This window comes from Bombus huntii, chromosome 2 (genome assembly GCF_024542735.1).
Source record: "Bombus huntii isolate Logan2020A chromosome 2, iyBomHunt1.1, whole genome shotgun sequence".
Taxonomy (NCBI): Eukaryota; Metazoa; Arthropoda; class Insecta; order Hymenoptera; family Apidae; genus Bombus; species Bombus huntii.
In genome coordinates, this window is record NC_066239.1 from 20868184 (window position 1) to 20889435 (window position 21252).

A 21252-nucleotide genomic window follows, 5' to 3' on the forward strand; every position below is an offset into this window, starting at 1 on the left:
CCGCCTCGGGCGAAGATTTCCGAGAGGCTCGATCGGCCGGCCTCGTCTTTGCTCGCTCTGCCTCTCTATTCTCTATCTCTTCTCTCCTCCTCTCCTCTCCTCTCTTCCTTTTTCCCTTTTCTCGCTCTCGACTTTCCTCTCTGCTCTTCCGTTCTATTCTCATCTCGTCCCTTTTCGCTCCTCAAAGACCTCTCTTCTCGTTCGTCCGTTCGCTTTAACTTTTACGAGCATCTTCTACCGAGGAGTCTCGTAATTGCCTGTTTAGCGGTAACCCTCCGGCCGACTCTGCCTCCCGGTACCGACCGACCGCGTTTTCAACGAACCGTCGTCGCGTCGTCGCGTCGCGTTCCGTCGAGTGCTTCTTTCTTTCCCTGCTCTCTTTTCTTCCTTTCTTCTCTTCCTTTCGCCCACCTACGTCTCTCGCTCGCCACCTTCCTCCCTTTCCCGCTTTCCGATCCGTCGTCACGGTTATCGACCTTTTCAAATTGCTCCGAAATTTTCTCAACGAGATCCGAGCGGAGAACGCACGGATAACGGGAAAAGGTAAAAACGAAGGCCGCGGTGTCGCAGAGGGGTCGGGCCGAGACAGTTTGCGAGTCGGTCGCGCAGTTTGCACGGTTTATTACGGCTAATTAATGGAGTGGACGGTGGTGTTAGGGTGGTTGGCGTAGGAGAGAAGGCGAAGCAGCGTGGCGCGCACCGGATCCGCGTTCGAACGTGCCAGTTGCTCCATATCTGTCACGAGCGCTTTGCGCGAGTCACGTTTACGGCCGCCAGTCGTAACGGTTGTACGTGCCCACCGCGTAATTGATTCGTCTTGGTGCAACCTCTGGGTCTCGACGAGCTCTCCGAGAATAACGATGATACTCTGTCCGACTCTGTCGAGCGGCGAACTCGTCGTCCCGTCAAACTCGATTCGTCGAACGTCGACCGACTCTTCTACCGTCGGTTTGTCCGCGTCGACGAATCGAGCACGGCCGTTAAAAGTCGTAGCGGAAATCCCGGGAAGCGGGATGGTCGTCGCGCGAGAGTTTGACGCCGATTCGTGGACTTTGTCATATTTTCGCGACGCGCGGCGTATCTCGACGGAACGCGTCGTAGCGGATCGCGACGAGACGCGAGCACCCTCTTTTCGCGGAAGCAGTAAAAAATCTGACGTTAATATCCGGACGAGGAAAGTTGCGAGGAAACTCGGAAGCCTCGTCCCTTCGCCGAAAAGCCGTTTACGGAGCGAAAGATACGCGAAAGCTCGGAGGCCTGCGCGAGTCGCGTTACGCCAGCGAAATTCGCGAACGGTAGGAAAACTGGTAGGATCGTTGGACGATCGAGTGGGTAGCAACTACGACGAAGGCTCGATCGTTCCGAAGATATTAGGAGAGGCAACGGGGTGAATATGCAAAGTACGTTTTTCCTGGAACAGCTTTCTCGAGGAGTCGGAGGGAAGAAGCGCGACGGGAGCGGAGGGGCGAGCAGCGGCAAGCGAGAGAGATCTCGGCTCGGTCTTGGAATCGGTTTACGAGGCTCGTTAAAATATTAGTCAGGCGTAAGTTCTTGGTGACACGCGGCACGATTCGCGCTTCCAGCCTCGAGCAGGCTCTCGTCTATGCAAAATAATCGTTTCTTAATTGCAGAGTAATTGCAAATTCGAGAGGGAAGCCAACGCGCTGCTTCCTCTCCACGAAGCTCTCTTAAACTGTCGCCGTCTGTCGCTTCCATTATTCTCACGAACTTGGACGCTTAACCTCTCGAACGTTGGAAAAACTACCTTCCACGCGCCGTTCCTCTCGCTCCTCTCGTCTCGCTTCGCCTCGCTTTGCTCGCCACCTGTAAAAACTCTCGCGATCTACGCTCGAAGCGAACGGTTTTTACGTACGCGTACGCCGATTCGTCGAAGCGAACCGGCTTTCACTCGTCGGCGTTTCGTCGTTCGCGTCGCGAGAAATCTATACGACGACAAGGCGATCTACGTATCCCAATGTTTTCGTGGATCGCGAATACGAAAAATTCCATCGGCCCGCTTCTTCGCTCCCACCTCCCGACGAGAGAACCGGGTTGTCCCCTTCGCGAGGAGTGGCGTCGCTCTTGCACCCTGTTCTTCTCTCTTTTCCTGGCGCGGATAACACGTTGCAGTCCTTCATGCCGGTCGGCAGGAACCCCGTGAACAAACGGGCCGCCAGCCAGCCTTATCTCAAGACGCTTTAATGTGTTTAACCCAGCGAAGATAGTGGACAATTTATTGCTCCCTATTTTAGGCGTACTCTCTCCCTTTCTCTTTCCCCTCCCTTCCGCTTCTCTCGTTCCTCTGCCAGCCGCACTCTCTCGCGCCGTTTCAGTGTCTTTCCTCTTCGTTCGCGACTCGCCTTCCTTCCGAGATCTGCTTACCACTTTTTGCCTCCTAGACGCTCCTTTTCCTACTCGTCTACTCCGTTCCCTTCCGTTCCCTTCCGTTCCCTTCCGCTCCTTTCCGTTACGTTCCGTTCCCGTTCATTCCACCTTGCGCGGAAACCTCGTTGGAAAACTTGTTTCGTTTATACGCGAACCTTTGTACGCGTTCGTGTTTCGACTTAACGGAGCATGCAAAACACCGAACGAAATCGAAGGCCTGCCTTTGCCGTACGCTACGAACGACAGATGTTTTTCATCGAGCAGCGCAGGTCAAGGGGATTCTAAGCTGTCTCGCCAAGATTTACTAGCCAATGATAACGCTAGAAACACGTGCACCATCCGATACCAGTACTCCCGAATTGGAAACTAAAAGTTCCTCCTATCGATTTCTTTTTCCTCTTTTTTTTCTTTCTTCCCTTACCTTTTTCGTTGTATCTGTACGTACGTACGTACGAAGAAGAATCGAACTCGGTTTTTCATTCACGACCGATGCATGCTTCGAGAAATATACGAGAAACTTTACCTCGCCTTTGCCTCTTCCTTCGTTTACGGGTGTATAATTTGTCTTTATACAGGGTGCTTGGTAATTGGCGGTACAAGCGGAAAGGGGGTGATTCTACGCGAAAAAAGAACGCGTGCATTTTATCGCGTCTCGTTATAACGGATCTCACTGTAGATCGTTGCCTCGATTGACGTTTCTTTTTTTATTCTATATTTTCGTCTTCTTTTTTCGCATAGAATCACCCCCTTTCCGCTTGTACCACCAGTTACCAACCACCCTGTATATCAGCGCAATTGCAAGCAGTCGTTGTATACCTATGTACGAGAGGAATCGAAACTAAAAAATTGCACCGATTCGCGAAATTAATTCGCGTTCATCGTCGTACGTGTCGTAGAGATCGTTACAGAAACGCTTCGCATCGTAGAAACATCTGTTACGTAAGATGGAATAAAATTTTGTATAATCGCCGTTTATCGATCGGTCTTTGTAAACCATTTACGTCGGACGTACTTACGTATATTTCGAAGATACCGGGATATGTTGGAAAAATAACGATGGAAACTAAGAAATGGACGGGAATAGAGGCAAGATAAACGCTGTTATATGTAGCACGATTCTTACGTCATACGACGAAGCCGAGTTTTGGTTTCCGAAGTGTCGGAGGATGGTGAGTAAAGTCGAAAAGAAAAAGACGCGTACAGGTCAAGCCGATAAGCGTTACGAGGTCGCGAGCGTGATCCGAACGAGTACCGCATAAATGGATGTTTTTGCGTTAATCTCGCGCTACTTCGACACACGTCGCGTCGTGTCGCGACGTCGTGGCAAACGCGTCCGCGACCTTTTCTCCTCGATTGCGCAACTAGCCGCGTGGTCTCTATACGAGATTTCAAATCGCTGCGCTACTCTGTTTTTCTCGTCCGCCACGATTATACTAGGTTGCCGCGCGTTTCGTTTCCTTCGTTCTCCAAGCGATGCTTTCTTCGCCGGATATCCGAACGCGAGTTTATAATATCGCGAGTTTCCTAACGAAGAAAAGAGAAACGAAGGAGACCGGCCGACGCGACAGGTCCGAGTAAGCGGAATCGGACGAGAGGCAACGCTCGTAGCACTTTGACCCGCCTCGTAAAAACGTTCGAGTTACCGACCGGTTGCAGCTGCGACCGATGCAAATATCTCGATGAGAACACGTTGGATGCGATTTAGCGATGGATATCGTTGTCGGGAGACGACACGCGACGCGAGACACGGCCGATTTGTTAATATCCCGACACGTATAGAGCTACGGCTCGGCAGATGGCATCGAAATGATCATCGCTTGGAAATTTCTTTCGCCAATTTGGAAAGAACGCGGTCGGACGCGTTGGAGGAAGAGAGAGAGGAACCGCGAGGGAAAACGAGATGCCACGCAGCTGTGCGTTAACGACGTTGCTCGCCGAACGCGAAATTAACGTCGAATGGATTGCGATCACCGATCCATGGCGGAAATCCGCTGCATTTCTTTCTTCTTTTTCCTTTCGATTCAATTTATTTACTTGGATTTTACTTTAATCCGCGTGAATTTGCTCCATGTTGATTTATTTCCAAGTAATCGTAATCCAGATGTCATTCGAGTACTCTCACGTCGATTACATCGATTTCGATTCGAAGCTTTCCGTGGATGGATTTAGCGAGCGTAACGGATTTAGACAGCGATTTCTGACGATGATCAGATATTCGGTCGTTCGGGTTGCCGCATTGTCGTGGCGATCATTACGTTTAAAAGATACGAAACGCGCGGCACGTGACTTGGCTTGATGAAAATGTTAATCATCGGTTCCCCTCTTTGTTCCGTTACGCTCTCTCTCTCTCTCTCTCTCTCTCTCTCTCTCTCTCTCTCAAACTTTGCGTCTCTTTCTCGGTGCTCCCCTCTCTGATCCGATACCCTTTCAATGACTCGGTCCAGAGTTTTGACGATGAATGAGCCGTCGGTCCGCCCGGTGCGCCCATACGCGTCTCCGGTTACCTCCGCGGATTAATTATGGGGTAGATCAAAAGAGCATGGCGACCACAAAGCGGGTAATGGAACGGGTGGTTCGTTTTCGGGCGGGCGCGTTCGTTCGCGTTTAAACGCCCCGGCCGAAAGCATTTGGCGTACGACTGGTTAAAACGTCGACCGCGATTTACCGCGAGAAAAAATATCTACATCGTCTCGAATCCTCTTCGAGCTCGTCGAACAGCTCGAGTTTTGCGTTCTCTCTCTCTCTCTCTCTCTCTCTCTTCCCTTTCTCTCCCCGCTGCCGCTTCCTCTTTTCCTTCGCTCTCCCCTTTACCAAAGATTATCGAATCCTCGGGACTTTGGCGCGAGCGAGTACCCTTGACTTTTAGGTTATCGCCGAAAGAGGTCGAAAGGTCTACCGATAGGTTAGAAGAGTGGAACGAAAAATCGGAAACAACACTTTTAGTCTGTGCGCATTAAGCTTATTTACGTAGCGTGCGATGTACGTATTTTCTGCGCGTTTCCCCGCACGCGTACACGATCCTGTCAACCGTGTTTCCTCCAAGTATGTACGTTCGATACTTGGCTTTTGTCCACGTGTAATACCCATTGTCGGCATCCTCGTACGCTATCGTCGACGAAAATAACGCTACGATCGCGCGGATAGTTTATCGGCAAAGATCGTACTCGAAGCACGTTCGGCGATCGCGTAAATTTCTAATCCAACGATCGACCGACGCGATCGAAGTAAAGAGAAATACGAGAGAACGAACGTAGGGTTCGGAAGCCGAACGAAGCCGGCACGTTCCGTTTAGAAGCTACCTAGCGTCGCCGCACGGGCTCTTAATCCCTGGGAATTTTTTTGCCAAGCTCTCTAGGAAAAAGGGAGAGCCGCGCGAAGGCGGCCGTTTGCCGTCTAAAACTCGGTTTCGCTGGCGAATAGGATTTTCAGTTTTCGGATTAGAACGTGGTATTATTTTATTTACAGTCCACCGGTCTCTACGAGGACGAAAAGTTTCACGACCGTATTTTCGAACGTCCTTTTTTTCTTTTTGATTCCGCTGTGCCGGAACGTGGTGGCTTCGCAGCTTTTGTCGTCGGGATTTACGCGCTCGCGTCCAAAAACGCCGATAAACTCCGGTGTCGGACGATCGACGAATACGCCGTGATTCTATCGATCGTTCGCTGTAATCGCCCAAAGAATGACGTCGCCGTACTTGGAAAACCACCGTATAATCGAGCTCTTCGTTTCTGCCGAGTCTGTGGCGTTCGTCGAACGCGAACGATAATGCGAACGAATACCGCGTTTCATCGAGCTGGAGATAATTGTTTCGTAAGGATGTTGAGAAAGATGGAAGAACGAGAAACGAGGAACGAGGAAAAGTCGGTTACGCGGCGTATCGCGATCACGCGTTCGTTGATATTCGTGCGAGGCTGTAGGCGTTAGGTTTCGAACGAGGCTAACACCGGTGAAACCGAAATGGTTCTCGGCGACCGCGACCGCTCGGAAACCTCTCACTTTCGATGGATATTCATCGGGGAGCAAAGGCGAGCGCCTCCAGGCGTATTTACGAATTCATACCGCAGATGCGCATAATGGCGCTGATTCGTGACATTTGATTAGAGCATTGTCGCGACTCACCCCACGGTTACTCCCGTCGATTTCTACCTCTTTTGTAACCGATGGTGCAGTAGTGGCATGGTGCGCGACAGAGCGGCATGGTAGCGTGCGGTGGCGTACCGCAATCGCAACCCTTGTATCGGCTTCCGCTTCTCGCTCGTTCAATAGACCACCACCGGTTATTATTTTCCGATTCACCGATCGTGAAGATTTTCATCGTAACCTTTCGCCTCGAAATCACGCACCGCCCACTGCTACCGTTCGCTACCCCTTTCTAACGTATCCTGTCACGCCATACCGCACCGACGCGATACCCCGCAGCTAGTAGGGTGCGACCAATCGCTCTCCCATTGCCAACGCGAATCGCCTTCCCGCGTAATACTTACGGAGTAGGTTAAAATCGACCGACGTTTACCAAAAATCGTTCGCCAAAGTCCTAAAGGAGAGCGTACTTTCGACTAATTATTCGTCGAAGCCCATTTCCTCGAAGCGTTCTTCCCCCCATTCTTTTTTTCCTCTCTCGTACTCTCGTCTCTATTTGTCCATTGTCCATCCATTCGTCCATCCATTTAGCCACTCGGACGGCTGGCCGTCCTTTCGTTCTCTCTTTCTCCTTTCGTCTCTATCCAGTTCGTTGCTCCTTCGGTTCTCGAGTCTTCGTCTTACGCTATTCGGCGTCGACAGAGAGGCAGAGAAGAGGAAGAGCGTATCCTCGCGTTATAGTTAGGGTAGTCGCATCGCCCGCGGGTTGGTAACGAGGTTACGGACTCATCTCCTACTCGACCGACGACGACTCGAGCCCTCGGTTCATCAGGCCACAATATTACTAATCAGCGCGAGAATTGGCCCGGGCGGATAAGTGCCCTTCGGATTGCCAATTCACGCTGCTACTCGGAACGTCCGCTGCGCTGGAGATCGGCACGGCCGAATTTTCGCTTCAGGTGCATTCGCTTCGTTTCTTCCACTCGCGCGATCTTTCCTCGGCCACGTTCCTCCGTCGCTTCGCAACGATAACCCGACGAACGCGGTAAAAACGAGAACGGTGTACTAGGTGTCGATTCGATAGGCTATCGATTCGAGAGTTGCGTTTCTCGGGAACGTGGCGCGGCAAACGAGCAAAGATACGAGAGCAGTTTCGTGACATCTTAATGTATTGTTGCCAAGGGGATCGTTAGGCGTAACTAGACGTGCATCAATTCCGTTTGCTGATCTGATTACGCGTCGGCTAATTACGCCGAGTTGCGGACCGTAATTAATAGTCGACTATGGCGAGAACGTCTTGCTTTCCGAGTCACCGAGGGTTCGGCTATCGACGCAACGCCAAGGAAGAAGGTTACGCGTTACGGTTTTACACGAAATTCGACTACGAAACTACCGTTTCGGTTCGCATCGACGCTTTAATTCGATCCCTCGAGCTGTACATTCTTTTCGGGAACACGGTGAAAAGATAGGTGTATTTATTAAATTTTCATTCCCATTCGTTATTGCTAGTTGTTATTTCCCTAGTTGTTATTTCGTAAGAAAATAAGGAAAATTACGTTTGATATTGGCAAAGAGGACGTTGGAACTTATTTGAATACTTGTTCGCTGACCGACCGAATCGAAACGTCTTACGATTTGCGGTTGGGCTCGTTCTACTTGGACTAATTTCGTGATAATAAACAACGGACAAAATACGAGTGTTACGAGCTCTAATCACGATAAAATAAATAAACAAAAATACGTATCTCGTAGAAACCTTCTTGATTTTGGATTTCATAACGCGAAGAACGGGAGAGATAGACGTTTGAGAATAAGCGATAAGCGATTAATGGAAATAGGACGGTGCACTTGAGACGGGATGGCCTCGTTCGTAAAACTTAAGGGGTTAAAGAAAAAAGTCGTGAAGCGGATAAGTCGACGGGAACGTCGAATTTTTATCGAGACTCCAAAATCTTCCGAACTGGATACTACACGTATATCGCGCTCATTTGCTAAGAGAAAGATAATCTTCTAGCCGATTGGTAGTTTGGTTTCTACTTTACATACGCGTTTCGTATCTCGCTAGCCGGGATTTTATCGACGCCCCCTGTTCGGTGGCGTTCGTCGTGGAACGACTCTGACGAGATAAGAAAGTAAATTACGACATCGATAAAAATCGATATCGCACGCGCTCGTAAACCGGTAATCCGGCTTTACCGTTTTTAAGACTACAGTCCGATCGTAGATGGATAATAATTAGAAAGCAAGGAACGTAAGAGCGCGCCTTTTCCTTCGCTCAAGTTAAGACGACTGAAAATAATATCATGGAGATCGGTTTGACGAACAGAGTTTGTCGGCAAACGACGCGCCGCATGTGGTTTACCAGCGAAAAACGCGTTCGATAGGCAGCTGGAAATAAATAAAGGGAACGAAAGATAGACGAGGTAACGAGGTAATGGCCATGTTGCTCGCAACGAATTCTCTTTGATCGCATTTACTCAATTAGCATAGCCGCGCGAGCTGGCGCGCGTTTCCTACGAATACGATTATTTCCTTCATCGAGATGCTCGTCATCGGCCGACGATCGATCGCGTAATAAATTCTCCACGAGATTACGAATCGCTGTGAAACGAAGTCCAACGGAGGAGGAATGTTGAAAAGGAAGATGAGAAGGTCGCAACGTTCTTTGCAATTACACTATGTGTATACAGGGTGGTTGGTAACTGGTGGTACAAGCGCAAAGGGGGTGCTACGCGAAAAAAGAAGTCGAAAATATAGAATAAATTAGAACGAGACGCGATAAAGTGCACGCGTACCGAGCGAAAATTCAAAGTCGATTTTCTCGAAAACGAAGCCTCGAACGAAAAATTCTTTTTTCGCGTAGAATCACCCCCCTTCCGCTTGTACCACCAGTTACCAAGCACCCTGTATATATGTACGTACGTACATACAATAGTGTGCGAACGAACGTAACCGGGTGTACGGACGTGTGTATTAAATTTCGGATAATCCAGAAGGATAGTCTTGGAGCGAGGTAATTAATGTGCATTGGGGATTCGACGAGGAAGACGGGACTAGCCAGAAGGAAGGAAGACAAAGAGGCGAAAGGCAACGAAAGAAGGGACCCTAAGGATTCGTTTTCTCACAGTGAGTCGTGGTCCCGTGGCCGAAAACCGGACATCTGGGCATGGGACAGCTGCGTGACCATAGACTCCTCCGTCCCTTTAAAGTATAAACTCTAAATCGGAGGAAGCTTCCACGGGGGTGAGACCGTTCCTTCTTTCGCTCTACCTATTCTCTGTGTTTATCCTTATGATTATTTATTACGGCGTATGCATATGCGTGCGCGTGGAAGCTAACGTGGAAATCGAGCCTTTGCTCTCTTCTGCTCTTCCACGCGTATTTGATACATCTATTTATTTATTTAGCTAATCACCGACACGTGCCCTATGGCACGAAGAGTAAAAAAAAGTCGCGACAACGAACGATGGATGTGAAAGAAAAAAAAAAAAAAACAGAAAAATATGCAGATATGTAAGAGAACGAGGAAATACGAATACGCGTATAAGGAAAAAGATGGACGAGGAAAGTTAAATTATAATTATACGCTACAAGTTAAATAATTGCCTCGGTGATCGTAAGTTACGATTCAGACTACAGTCGTCGTTTCTTCGATCGTTTTGCGGCCGAGCGAATCGTAATCCGCGAGACCTTCCGCGACGTTCTTGCTGATGAAATCGTGAAACATTTGTTTGTAATTCGTAGGTTTCCCATCTGCGCTGCCGACTCGCTGTACACCAGCTATTCGTTTAACGTAGTCTCATGATTTATATTCTCGTTCTTCCGAATTCGAGACGACACCGAAAGAGGGGAGAACCGAAATACCCGTGAGACCGCGTCTTTCAACGCTTGTAAATATTCTTCGCGCGGAACACACACCCGTCCATTTGTTCAGTTTCGGACGCCTTTCGCCGTCTCCTCGGCTGGTCATGGAATGGAATAACGCTTCATCCGCGCTTTTACGTTTTTGCGAATGTGATTTAAATACGTTCGAAGGATGAAATCGCGAGTTTTTAATTCGAGCCGCTCACGCTGCATTCGATTAGAAATTGAGGCAAAAAGCGTATCGACTTCCCCGAAAAGGAAAAAGAGAGGGATGGAATCCGAAACCCGAGACAGGAACACATGCTGGTTCGTAAAGTGGCACTCGGACCCATCGACACCGTCGGGGTTTCGGTGCTCCAAGTGCGCGTCGCCTACAGCCGGCTAGTTCGCTCTTAACCACGAGCTTGTCCTCCTACGCATCGACACCACCACTGCCACCGCTATCGCCACCGCAAGGTGTTCGATTACTTCCTCCTGTTAGTTTACCTTCCGCTGTGCCCGCGATTCTTCGCGCGCGACCCACTCGTCCGGCGCTGCGTGAATCTCGAAAGGGAAAGCGCGCACGTACTCGAAACAACTCGTTCCGTCGCATCGGGGGCAACGAAGCGAGACGCTTAAACTGGAATATCAAACTTTTTGTCAACGACGGTCGAAAGACTAGACGAGAACGAGTTCTTCTAGCCTTGGAGTCGGGATGTCCCGGACGCGGCAACTCGTTTGCCGACGTTTCGCGTTTCGTGGGATTGTGCGCGCTACGAACAAACTTGATTTCGTGGCTAGTTCCCCGAGCAAAACTCGTATTCCCATCCAGATTCGATTTCCGGCTGAGAACACGCAGCGACGCAACCACGCGATTCGATCGCCACTGGTTCGAGAAAGTCGTTGGCAAACTCGTACGTACGTACGCTCGTCCTGGCCGGCACGGCTATTAAGCTTACCATTACGTCAAGATAGTTTCGCAGTTGGCCCGGTCAAAGGCCGAAACTCGTCCGGAGAATTTCCGCGCGTTTCGTTATCTCGGAGACGGGAGAAGAACCGGCAGGACGATTTAAACGGCATAGAAGTAACGGCAAAGCTCGAAAAACGCGATACCCGATTGGAAAGACGGACGACTTTGAATTTACGTTTACTCTGGATCCGTTAAGAGGTAACATAACGGACGAGTCAGAGGTAATGTCGCGGAAGAAAGTCGAGCGGAGTGCGGTAAAGGAGGAGAAAAATGGAATCGAGTCGATCGTGGCAGTGTATCGTTCTCCTATTTAGCGTCGTGGTCGAGTTCTCGAGGGTAGCGCCCTCGGATTCGTTTTACTCTCTCTCCCTCTCCCTCCCCCTCGCCCCATCTCTCTCTCTCTCTCTCTCTCTCTCTCTCTCTCGCTCGCACTCTACACGTACAACATTCGGCCAGCAACATCGGCACGACGACGGCTCCGAGTTTTCGAGAACGAAACGCAACTAGAATAGGCGGGGGATGTTTCGAAGAGGTTCGCGCGACCCGCAAACTTGCGGTTGTCTGGCCGCTGGTCAACGCCAGTTTGTCCTGGACCCTTCTAAAATGGACACGATGTTTGTTTGTTCCGGTCTCGGTGTCACAACACACCCACTACAGACCACAGTAGGGTGCTAACTGCCCATTATATATACTATTACCTGCGGATCCCTGCTGGACGCGATCCAGCTATCTGCGAGCTTTGTGGTCGCACGGCCCGTGCTACGATTTCTACGGCACAAAAGGTGCTGTCGTTCGATCGATTAAACACGCACCGCTTTTTCTTCGATCGGTCGATCGATCGCGTCTCCATCGTGGGAAATCTTCTCCTTTTCGCCGCGTATCTGCCATTTGTTTTCACCTGTTACACGATTCACGATACATTCGTAAGTATCGTCGTTGCCGTAAATAGGCACGCCGAGTATCGTACTCGTAGCATAACCTACTTACCAATATTTACATCGTAAACGTCGGTACACGCGCTTCTGCGTATTTGATATTGATGGCTTTCCGCGCCACTTCCCTTTGCGTCGAGGCTTATGTAACGAGCGTTAATCGATTTCGATTACGCAGTGGGAATTCCCAATCGTGCGATATCGACGACAAAGGCGGATACGATCATCCGCGACACCGCGCTTTCGTTCGCGCCAACTTTCTCTCGTAGGTTCTTTAAGCCTTAGATACGGCTTCTTTTTAGCGATAACGATATCTCTCGGGTAAACGAGGAATTTGGTTGAGCGCGGGCTCCACGTTCCATTCGAGTACGAAGGAGGCAAAGAAAGGAGAGAACGGTTGGAAGGAGGCGTTCTCTGTCACGCGACGTTCGTTCGTACCAGGGAAGGAATTTTATTTGCATCGGAAATAAATTTATTAGGTACGCGGTCGGATATGGGAAGGTCGATCGAGTGTCTAGTCGGCCTGGTCACCGGCTCGTCGGTCTTGCGCTGGAACTCGTTGTCCGGCTGCGCAAACTTGGGGCTGAGACACCTCTCGCTCTCTCGTGGGATCGACCGACCGACCCTCGGACACGCATCATAAACGTTTTAAACGAAATTCGGGAAAATTTAAATTCGACGAAAGAGGGTCTCGTGGAATCGAAGAACGAAAGACAGAGGGGGAAAAGAAATCGCGGTCAGCTACGAACAGAGGCAACCTGCGGTTATCCACTGGCATCGGCACCGGCACCGCGCCACCGGAACCAACCGGGGGTAGTCACCGATTTTAATTCCAAGCTCGGTGACCGCGCTCGACCCTATTCCATCGAATACACTTTATACGGACGTTCATCGATGCGAGACGAAACGAAGCGAAACTCGTATAATATTTGCAATCGAACGTCCTGCTCCGATCGTTGTCCGCGTAATTTTCTTTTCGAAATATATCGCGAACGTTTCTAGGGGTTCCTCGTTCCAAACCTTGCCCGCCATTTATTTCGCACAAGAAAATGTCCTTGAATCTCGTCGTTTCGTCGTTGCATCGTGCTATCGTTCGACGGATATGACGTCGAGTAAATCGTAGATTTTCGGCGGCCAGTTTGAGACGTCTCCTCTCCTCCGAATAGAATTAGTAAAACAATACGCCATTATCGTGCCATGTCTCCGGAACGAGCACCGGGAATATCAATTCGACGAATCGCTAGAAATCTTTCGTGGCTCGTCGCTCGATTAAATTCCATTTCGTTGGCAATGGCAATCATCGCGGTATTCAGCCGAATCGAAAAATCGAATTATTTTCCCTCTCACCCCAGCGTCTCGCTATTTCGTTAATGCGCGTATTCGTTTCTTTTCGAACAGAGATTCTCTCGCGACCGAGGTTTCCACGTTGCACCGTCCTAAAGAAACCGAACGATTAAACCGTAGCGCGCGTCGACTTAATTTTTTGTCATCCGCTCGAACTCGTAACTCGACGCGTAACCCTCTTCGCCTCGGAACCTTCTCCGTTCTTATCTAAACCGTTGCGACAGATATACGTATTTGGATAAATGGACCGCAACGGAAGCATAATCCATCGACAGCGATGGACGGAGTAGCGATCGAATTAATTTAAGGGGGGGCTAAGGTTAATTCGTACAAAAGTAAGGCATGTTTTTGTGAATTATTTGTGACGACACGGTTAAAATCTCTTTATCAAAACCAATGGTACGTTAAAGTATGACATTCGAAGAATATTGTATAAAATTTTCACGGAGAAATATTAAAAAATACGGCAATGGCAGCAATTTATCGGACGTGTCTCGGAAAAAAGTAGAATTGCTCGTAACTTGGTGCTGGGTCATCAGAAATCAAAAAATCAAAGTTCGTTCGTTAGGTAACAGTTTTCCCCAGGTAACGCTGCGAGGGTTTTTCGAAATTTCAATTTTTCACTTTTTTGGAACGCTTTGAAGGGAAAATTAGCCGATTTTGCGAAAATTTGTTGAAAAATTTGCGGCTAATTTTCCCTTCAAAGTGTTCAAAAAAAGTGAAAAATTGAAATTTCGAAAAACCCTCCCAGCGTTACCTGGGGAAAACTGTTACCTAACGAACGAACTTTGATTTTTTGATTTCAGATGACCCAGCACCAAGTTATCAGGGGCATCGCAATTCTACCTTTTTTCCGAGACACTTCCGAATAGTTGCTGCCATTGCCGTATTTTTTAACATTTCTCCGTGAAAATTTTATACAATATTCTTCGAATGTCATACTTTAACGTACTATTGGTTTTGATAAAGAGATTTTAACCGTGTCGTCACAAATAATTCACAAAAACATGCCTTATTTTGTACGAATTAACCTTACCCCACCCCCCCTACACGTCGACAACGAACAACGAGGCGTTCGTAATCGATCGACCGATTTTTGTCAGCAGACCAGACCGTCTGTGCTCGTGCAACGATTCGATCGGAACGACGAAAGTCGTCCGTAGCTTCCTTTCTCGGCAGTTGCCGCCGAGAACGGAAGAAACGGAAGAAAGGGAGGAGGGCAGCGGCCAGGCAAAAAGTAATTAGGCAAGTCCAACGATGAGCAAATCGTCGATAGAGATCGGAGAAAACGCTTTTGAAGAAAAACCGATGTTTGCATCGAGAGGTGTCGGTATCCGCGTGTGTACGGAAATTTGGCTAAATGAAAGAGGTAAAATAGAATATACGACCCCGAGCGTCATCGCAACGACGGAAGTCAGTCGCGCGTAAAAATACAATTTTAACGTAATTTAAAAATACAAATTTAATTTTCAAATAGATCTATATTCGATATATTAAATATGTGCAAGTGTGTAAACCGTGTAAATTGTGCGTGTAAATTGTTAATGCTTTCGAAGTCTCGTTCTTCGTAATCGGTGGAAAGCGTTTCGATCGGTCGACCGTCGAACTCGATCGTCGTCGACGACGAACGCGAGACTAGTACACCCGATCGCTGCTCAAAGACGGAGAAATTCTCGGATTCGGAAGATTTGGCGTCGCGATTTCGACTCGCGTTCGTAGCGGCGACGATAGGTGGTTGGGGGACGATCGGAGACGGGCGAGACACGAGGCAACGCGAAACGGCGGGAAGCCGATTCGTGGTAGGGGGTAACTCGTTACAAAGTACTCGTTCGGCTTTTAATAATGCACTTCCGTGCACGCTGGGAGATCTCGAACGAGAGCCGATCACCGGAGAATGGAACCGAATGGTTTTCGTGGTGTCGGCCCTCTCATCGCCGTAGCAACCACCGCGTACTCTCGAGCAGCACGGGCCGGCCGAGGGAGCGGGAGACCAAGGGGGAGAGAGAATTTATCCGGGGTTGAGGTTGCTGGCAGAGTGGGATACGGGGGTGGGAGAGGCAGGCATTATGTCAGATCCCGCGGCATCCCGCGCAGAATACGCTACGTTTCGAGTGGCTCGCATCCTTGTCGAGAGGCGACCGACCGAGCTCCGGCAAACTCGCTTCGAACTTGACGCCCCGCTGTAAACGAGCCGAGTCGTCGAGAGCCGATGTTTCGACGGAGAAACCGAGACAGTTGCCGCGTTCGTACGTCGGACGAGGACGAGCGGATGGCGAACGCGAACGAGCGGGCGAGCGAGCGAGCGAGCGAGCGACAGGGAAGCCGAGAGAAACGAAGAGAGGACGAGGCGAAGGGACAAGCGTGCGAGCGAACGAAACGTAGACGAAGACGGCACGACGGCGGCGGCGAAGGGGATGACGGGGTCGGGGACGGAGACGAAGACCGAGTCAGGAGTCGGGACGAAGCGAAACAGGATCGGTGTCGAGGTGGAGGGAGGTTAGAGGGGTTGGTCGAGAATCAGGGGCCGTGGAGAATCAAGGGCCGAAGCTGGCCCTGTCCCACCGTACTCCCGGCGCTTCGTGAACGACGACACATTGATGGAAAGCAACCGACCGAGCTGGATTAATTCTGCCGGATTAGCGGCTTTGCACCGAATTAGGCACCGTTAACGGCTAATACGATCGTCGAGCTGTACGACCGTTGCCTCGCGAACGACGTCGACCGATTCTTCGCGCGGCCGTTCAGCCCCCGTCGACTTGCCGAACCACGACTCGGCGGTGAGTTTCCGGCGCAAAGCATCGCGCCTAAAAACCGTCTAATTGTACAACGGTCGACGATCGATCGGCTCGCGATCGGACGAGTCGCGTGGCAGTGAAATCGCCCGGAGGACCCTCGGACATCCTTCGCTTCGCAACTACGAGGAAATTCGTTTTTTTTTTTTTTTCTCCGCGCGTCTCGTTGCGTGACACTGCAGAACCTAAACGAGATCCACGCTGGTTTTTGTCGCGCTCGAGGCCGGAGTCGAGTCCTACCACGGTCCCGTTCAATTTTCCACTCGATGCCTCAACGATCCGTAACGACTTTGTTACTCGGAACCGCGCTCCTCGACGCGACGAAAAACGATGGGTCGACGAACTCGGTTCTGTCGTCGATTCTAACCTTCGAAATCTTCGATCTCCCCGTCATCTTCTCAACGCGTCGTCCGATCGTAGCGTACAGAGACTCGACGAAATTACGCGCGATACGTTTACCGGTATCGGACTCTCGACGAGCGATCGTAGTCGCGCGATACGCGACGCGGTTGCACGCGGAACCGAGAGGGATGCTGGAAGAAACTAACGTAAGCGGAGAAGTCGGAAGAAAAGGGAGAAGCGGAGTGGATAAAGCGAGAAAAATGGTAAGCGTCGGAGAATCGAGGAGGAAAGAGGGGAAAAGAGGAGAAAAGAGGGGAAAAGAGAGGAACGGGGGAGGGAGGGGAGAGAAGGAGGGCCTCGTTTTTCATTTCTTTCCGTGAGCACGGCGGACAAAGGCCATTGTGGAGGATCCTATTGTGGAGGATTAACGTATGCACGCGTGTACGCATACGTCGAGCCGATATGGATGTGCGCGCCCGACCGATCGCGAACGCTCTCATCGCATCGTCGAGGAATCCGAGCTGACCCATGGGCGACGCGTTGCATATTTATACGCCGGAGGAAACGATCGCTACGGCTTCGTATCTTTCCGGCTAGGTACGTTCTTAGTCGCCCTTTTATTCTTTGCAGTTTCGCCGGTTTCCGCGTCTACCATCGTCGTCGTTCGGCAGGTGTCGAATCTCTCCGACGAGAGCATCGCGCGTGCGACGTTGATTCGGAGCCGACAGGTACGCGAACGACGACGACGACGACGACGATGTATCCGATGGCCTGCCGGTTCTTCGAATTATCGAGTAAAACACGACGCGATATCGTCGAAGGATACGTTGCGAGTACAAAGATTCGCGGCATTTTTTCGAACGATATCGAAACGCAATGTTTCGCGATAGCTGTCGCGCTGTTGGCTTCGTTGCGCCAAAATTACGCGATAGATGCTGCGATTCTGCTTCCTCTAATACCACGGCGAGCACAGCGTGCATCGCGTCGTGTCGCATCGGATGGAATCGAAAGGAGGATAGCCGATCGGTCGGACGGAGGAGCGGCGTGGCATAGCGTTGCTGGCAGGATCGCGCGAGCCCGCTGCAGCGATGTCGGATGGACGGAGGAGAACGGACAGACAGGAGTGCAGGTCGCGATGTAGCGTGGCACGGTGTATATGCCATATGGTTAATGGCTTCCGCGTTGCTAGGCATCATCGATAGCACCGACGCGACGTAGCGGTGTCAAGGATCGCGTTCGTGGCCCTTGTTACGGCAACGGCACTTGCCTCCAGACGAGCGCGCACGCTGCACACTCTCTTCGGAGACTGGCAAAGAAAGAATTTCCATCTGCGACGAGCGTGTACGTTCGAGAGGGATCACCGGAGATCGCGACTCCAGCGATGAACAGACGCGTTGGTCGCGCGGATCGTCGCGAGATCGAGGACATTTCTGGGACGAACGAGCGAGGCGCCGCGCCTCGCTTCAACGGGAAAATGGCAAAGGGGAGCGGCAGCATGTAGATTAATCCACCGGTATTAATCCACGTTCAATTAATTACCCCGCTGTGACGCAAGAGCTTGGCTACCCCTAATTAGGCGTGTCCGCTAGTCTCGCGCGTTCCAGAGTCGAAACCTTGCACCGGTTTCGTCGCTTCTTGTCCGCTCGCGCTCGTTTCGTGGGACGGTGTCAGCTGCTCGCCAATTTGCTAACGCGAAACCACCGACCGAGCGACTCTCGCATTTATAACGGTAAAATTTCAAAGTGTATTTCGTGGCGCGCGAGACTCGTCCCTCGCCGTTGCTCGTCGCGTCGTCGGAGACGTTAGAGGTGGCCAAAGTCGACGAAGTCGAAGACGAACGCTCGTCGCCGACGAGGAAGAGAAAAACGGAAGCGTTTTTCGGCGTCTCGAACGACGCCGCGGCGATGCTCCAGACAATTTCGCTGCACGATACGCGCCACGTCGTATTTATGGTAATCCCGTCGATGCGTTTTATCGACAATAGAAGAACGATACCGCAAGTATTAAAAGCCTCCTCTGTCAACCCTTTCTTCGAGCCCTTGGTCTCTCGGGGGATGCACCCTATCATCGGTACACTCTCTGTCCTTCCCGGGGGAGACAACGATGCCCGTTCGTTTCCTCCCCTACTCCCTCGGCACTCCGGAGCTTGCTTCTCCGTCTACCTCGCCACCCTACCCACCGCACTCGGATCTCAATCGCTCGCAAAAAATCTCATTTATCCATTGTGCGCAGGGCGTTAGTCGTGGCGCGAGAACGGAAAGTAGCAGAGAAGAATCGAGAGACGAACAGGCGGTAAGAACGGAGATCTACCTGCCTTTCCGTCGTTACCTGTCCGTTTCTTTTCAACTACGTGTTCCTCGTCCCATCTCGCGTGGCCGACGCGACGTGCCGGCTCGTGCGGCTTTCGGAGTCGGCCCGTGTTGTAAAACGCGTCTATTAAGGCATCGTCTGCCGCCTTTCATTTTCGCCGGATCGGTGGCATCGCGCTGGGTCGAAGGTCGATCCTTGCTTCAGCGTCGAACGTGACAGGACAAACCAGCCAACGACGAACCAGGACGATGGGAGAAACGAACGCCACCGCGACGTTGGACGATCGACATGATACGACAGGATACGATACGATACGACGCGATACGACAGGACACGTCGAGTTACGCGCTTTCACGCAAGGAAGAACGTCGCGTGGTACGAAAATATAATAGGATGGAAGGAGGATGGTAAGGAGATTGGAAACGTAGGAAGGCCGGAGACTGAGCGTAGGCAGGAGACACGGAAGGAAGCGAAGAAGGAGACGCGGAAGAAGAGGAAGGGACGAGGTGAGGACAGCAGGTGGGGGAGTTTTGGCACGGGGTGCGAGTTTCGAAATCGTTGGTTCGTAGCGCGTCGCCTCTCTCCGCGCGGTTGCACCGCGAGAGAACCGCAGGGATGCGAATGAACAGATTAAGGGATGATCCTTTACCGCGGTAGGGCGTCCTGTCGGTGTCGCTAACAGGATTGACGATTAACGTGTGGGTGGTTAGTATGCAACCGTTTTCACCGTCCCCATTCATCGCCGGGACAAAATCTTGGTCGGATGGGAAGCCGCCGATGGTCCGTGAATATTTAACGACGCTCGTTGCGCGCGTTTCCCGAGACAGAAGTCGCGATTGCCGGCTAAATTCCGAATGCCTGGTTCGTCGAACGATCGTAACGAAACTACGGTACGGTGATTTTCGACGAGACAGCTTTTCCTGCCGAGCTAGCTGTCACGGTTATGGCCGATTTCGACGAACCCTCGGGGAACGCCGTTGATTAATGCTTATGTAATTCATTGGGTAAGACGTTGAAGGTACGATCTCGCTGTTTCCAGTGACCCTCGCTTTTCATCCGTTACCGTGGAACAGGTATACGAAACAGGCTGGCCCGGCGAGGCCCGACGCCACGCCACGCCACGTACCAGCTAACGGGGCGGTTTTTGTTTCTCACACGAAGCAAAGGGTACGATACCTATTGTTTGCATCTAGCACAGAGTAATTACCTTTCAGGATCTTTTCTCGGTCGTTCTCGGCTCTCCGTATCGTCGCCGTGCCGGTATTCTCGCGGTCGGTCGAACCACCGGGGCATCCTTTATTCTACACCGTTGCCCGCCGCTCCCCTACCTCCTCTTCGACCGATCCGCTTTTCTTCCCTTCGGCATTGCCGGGTTGAGCGCGCGCCACCGTAAATTCCGAGTCTGTCCGATCCGTGCTTCGAAACACGAGAATTAACCGGTAGCGGCGTAAAAGATGATCGCGTCGCGTCAAAGGCTCACGAACGAGTATCTTCTTGGCTGCCGTGATCGGCGGCACGGAGCAAGCAAGAGCGAAGAGCGGAGAAATTGATCGGTAGATGAAGGTGGACGAGAACGAGACGCGGCGGGTGCAGGAGCGGCGACGAGAACGAGCGGATCGCAGAAGCGTAGAAACGTAGAAACGTAGAAGCGAGCACGGGTCACGGTAGCGGATTTTCGGCGTGGAAGGTCATCGTATTGCCGGCTCTTCCTTTGAGCGTGGCGCACGTTAATCAGTCGAGTCGGAGACGAGCCTCGGAGGATTAATTAAGCCGTAATTACTGGACAGCCTCTCTAGTCGCTAATGGGCAACCTGATATCCGTGAAAGGCCGCGTAACGCCGCGTGAATAGGCCCCCGAACTGCTGACCGTCAGTCTCTCCGATGATTATCGAGTCTGACTCTCGATGCACCGGTGTACATTCTATCCGCAGTCTCTCGATTCGATGGGTTCGCCCGCCTCCGCGAACCTCCCCCGAACGACTCTCTGATCAACGCAACGCGGCCAAACGTATCGGCCAAATAACGGACGAACACGAGCGCTAAACACCGTCGTCGACCGTTCAACGTTCCACCTTTCCAATCGAATTTTCCGGCTACACTCGTTCGATCGTTATTCGCGACACGCGGTGGTGCGTCGGGTCGCGGTAATAGTCGCCTTCTTTTTAGACACCGGTGTCGCGTCCCCTTTCGGTGTCGACGTCGACTCGCGTGCTCGAGAAAACGCACAGGTGAACAGGTAGATGACAAACAACCG

General features: G+C 51.2%; 1 protein-coding gene across 1 annotated transcript in view; it reads right to left on the reverse strand.

The window, feature by feature from the left end:
- LOC126875079 (eukaryotic translation initiation factor 3 subunit M) overlaps positions 1 to 20482 on the reverse strand; it is a 77721-nt gene extending 57239 nt beyond the window's left edge. Inside the window, exon 1 of the mRNA XM_050637769.1 lies at positions 20206 to 20482. The gene's annotated coding sequence lies outside the window, so the exon portion shown is untranslated. The remainder of the gene's footprint in view (positions 1 to 20205) is intronic.
- Between the last annotated feature and the right edge of the window lie 770 nt (positions 20483 to 21252).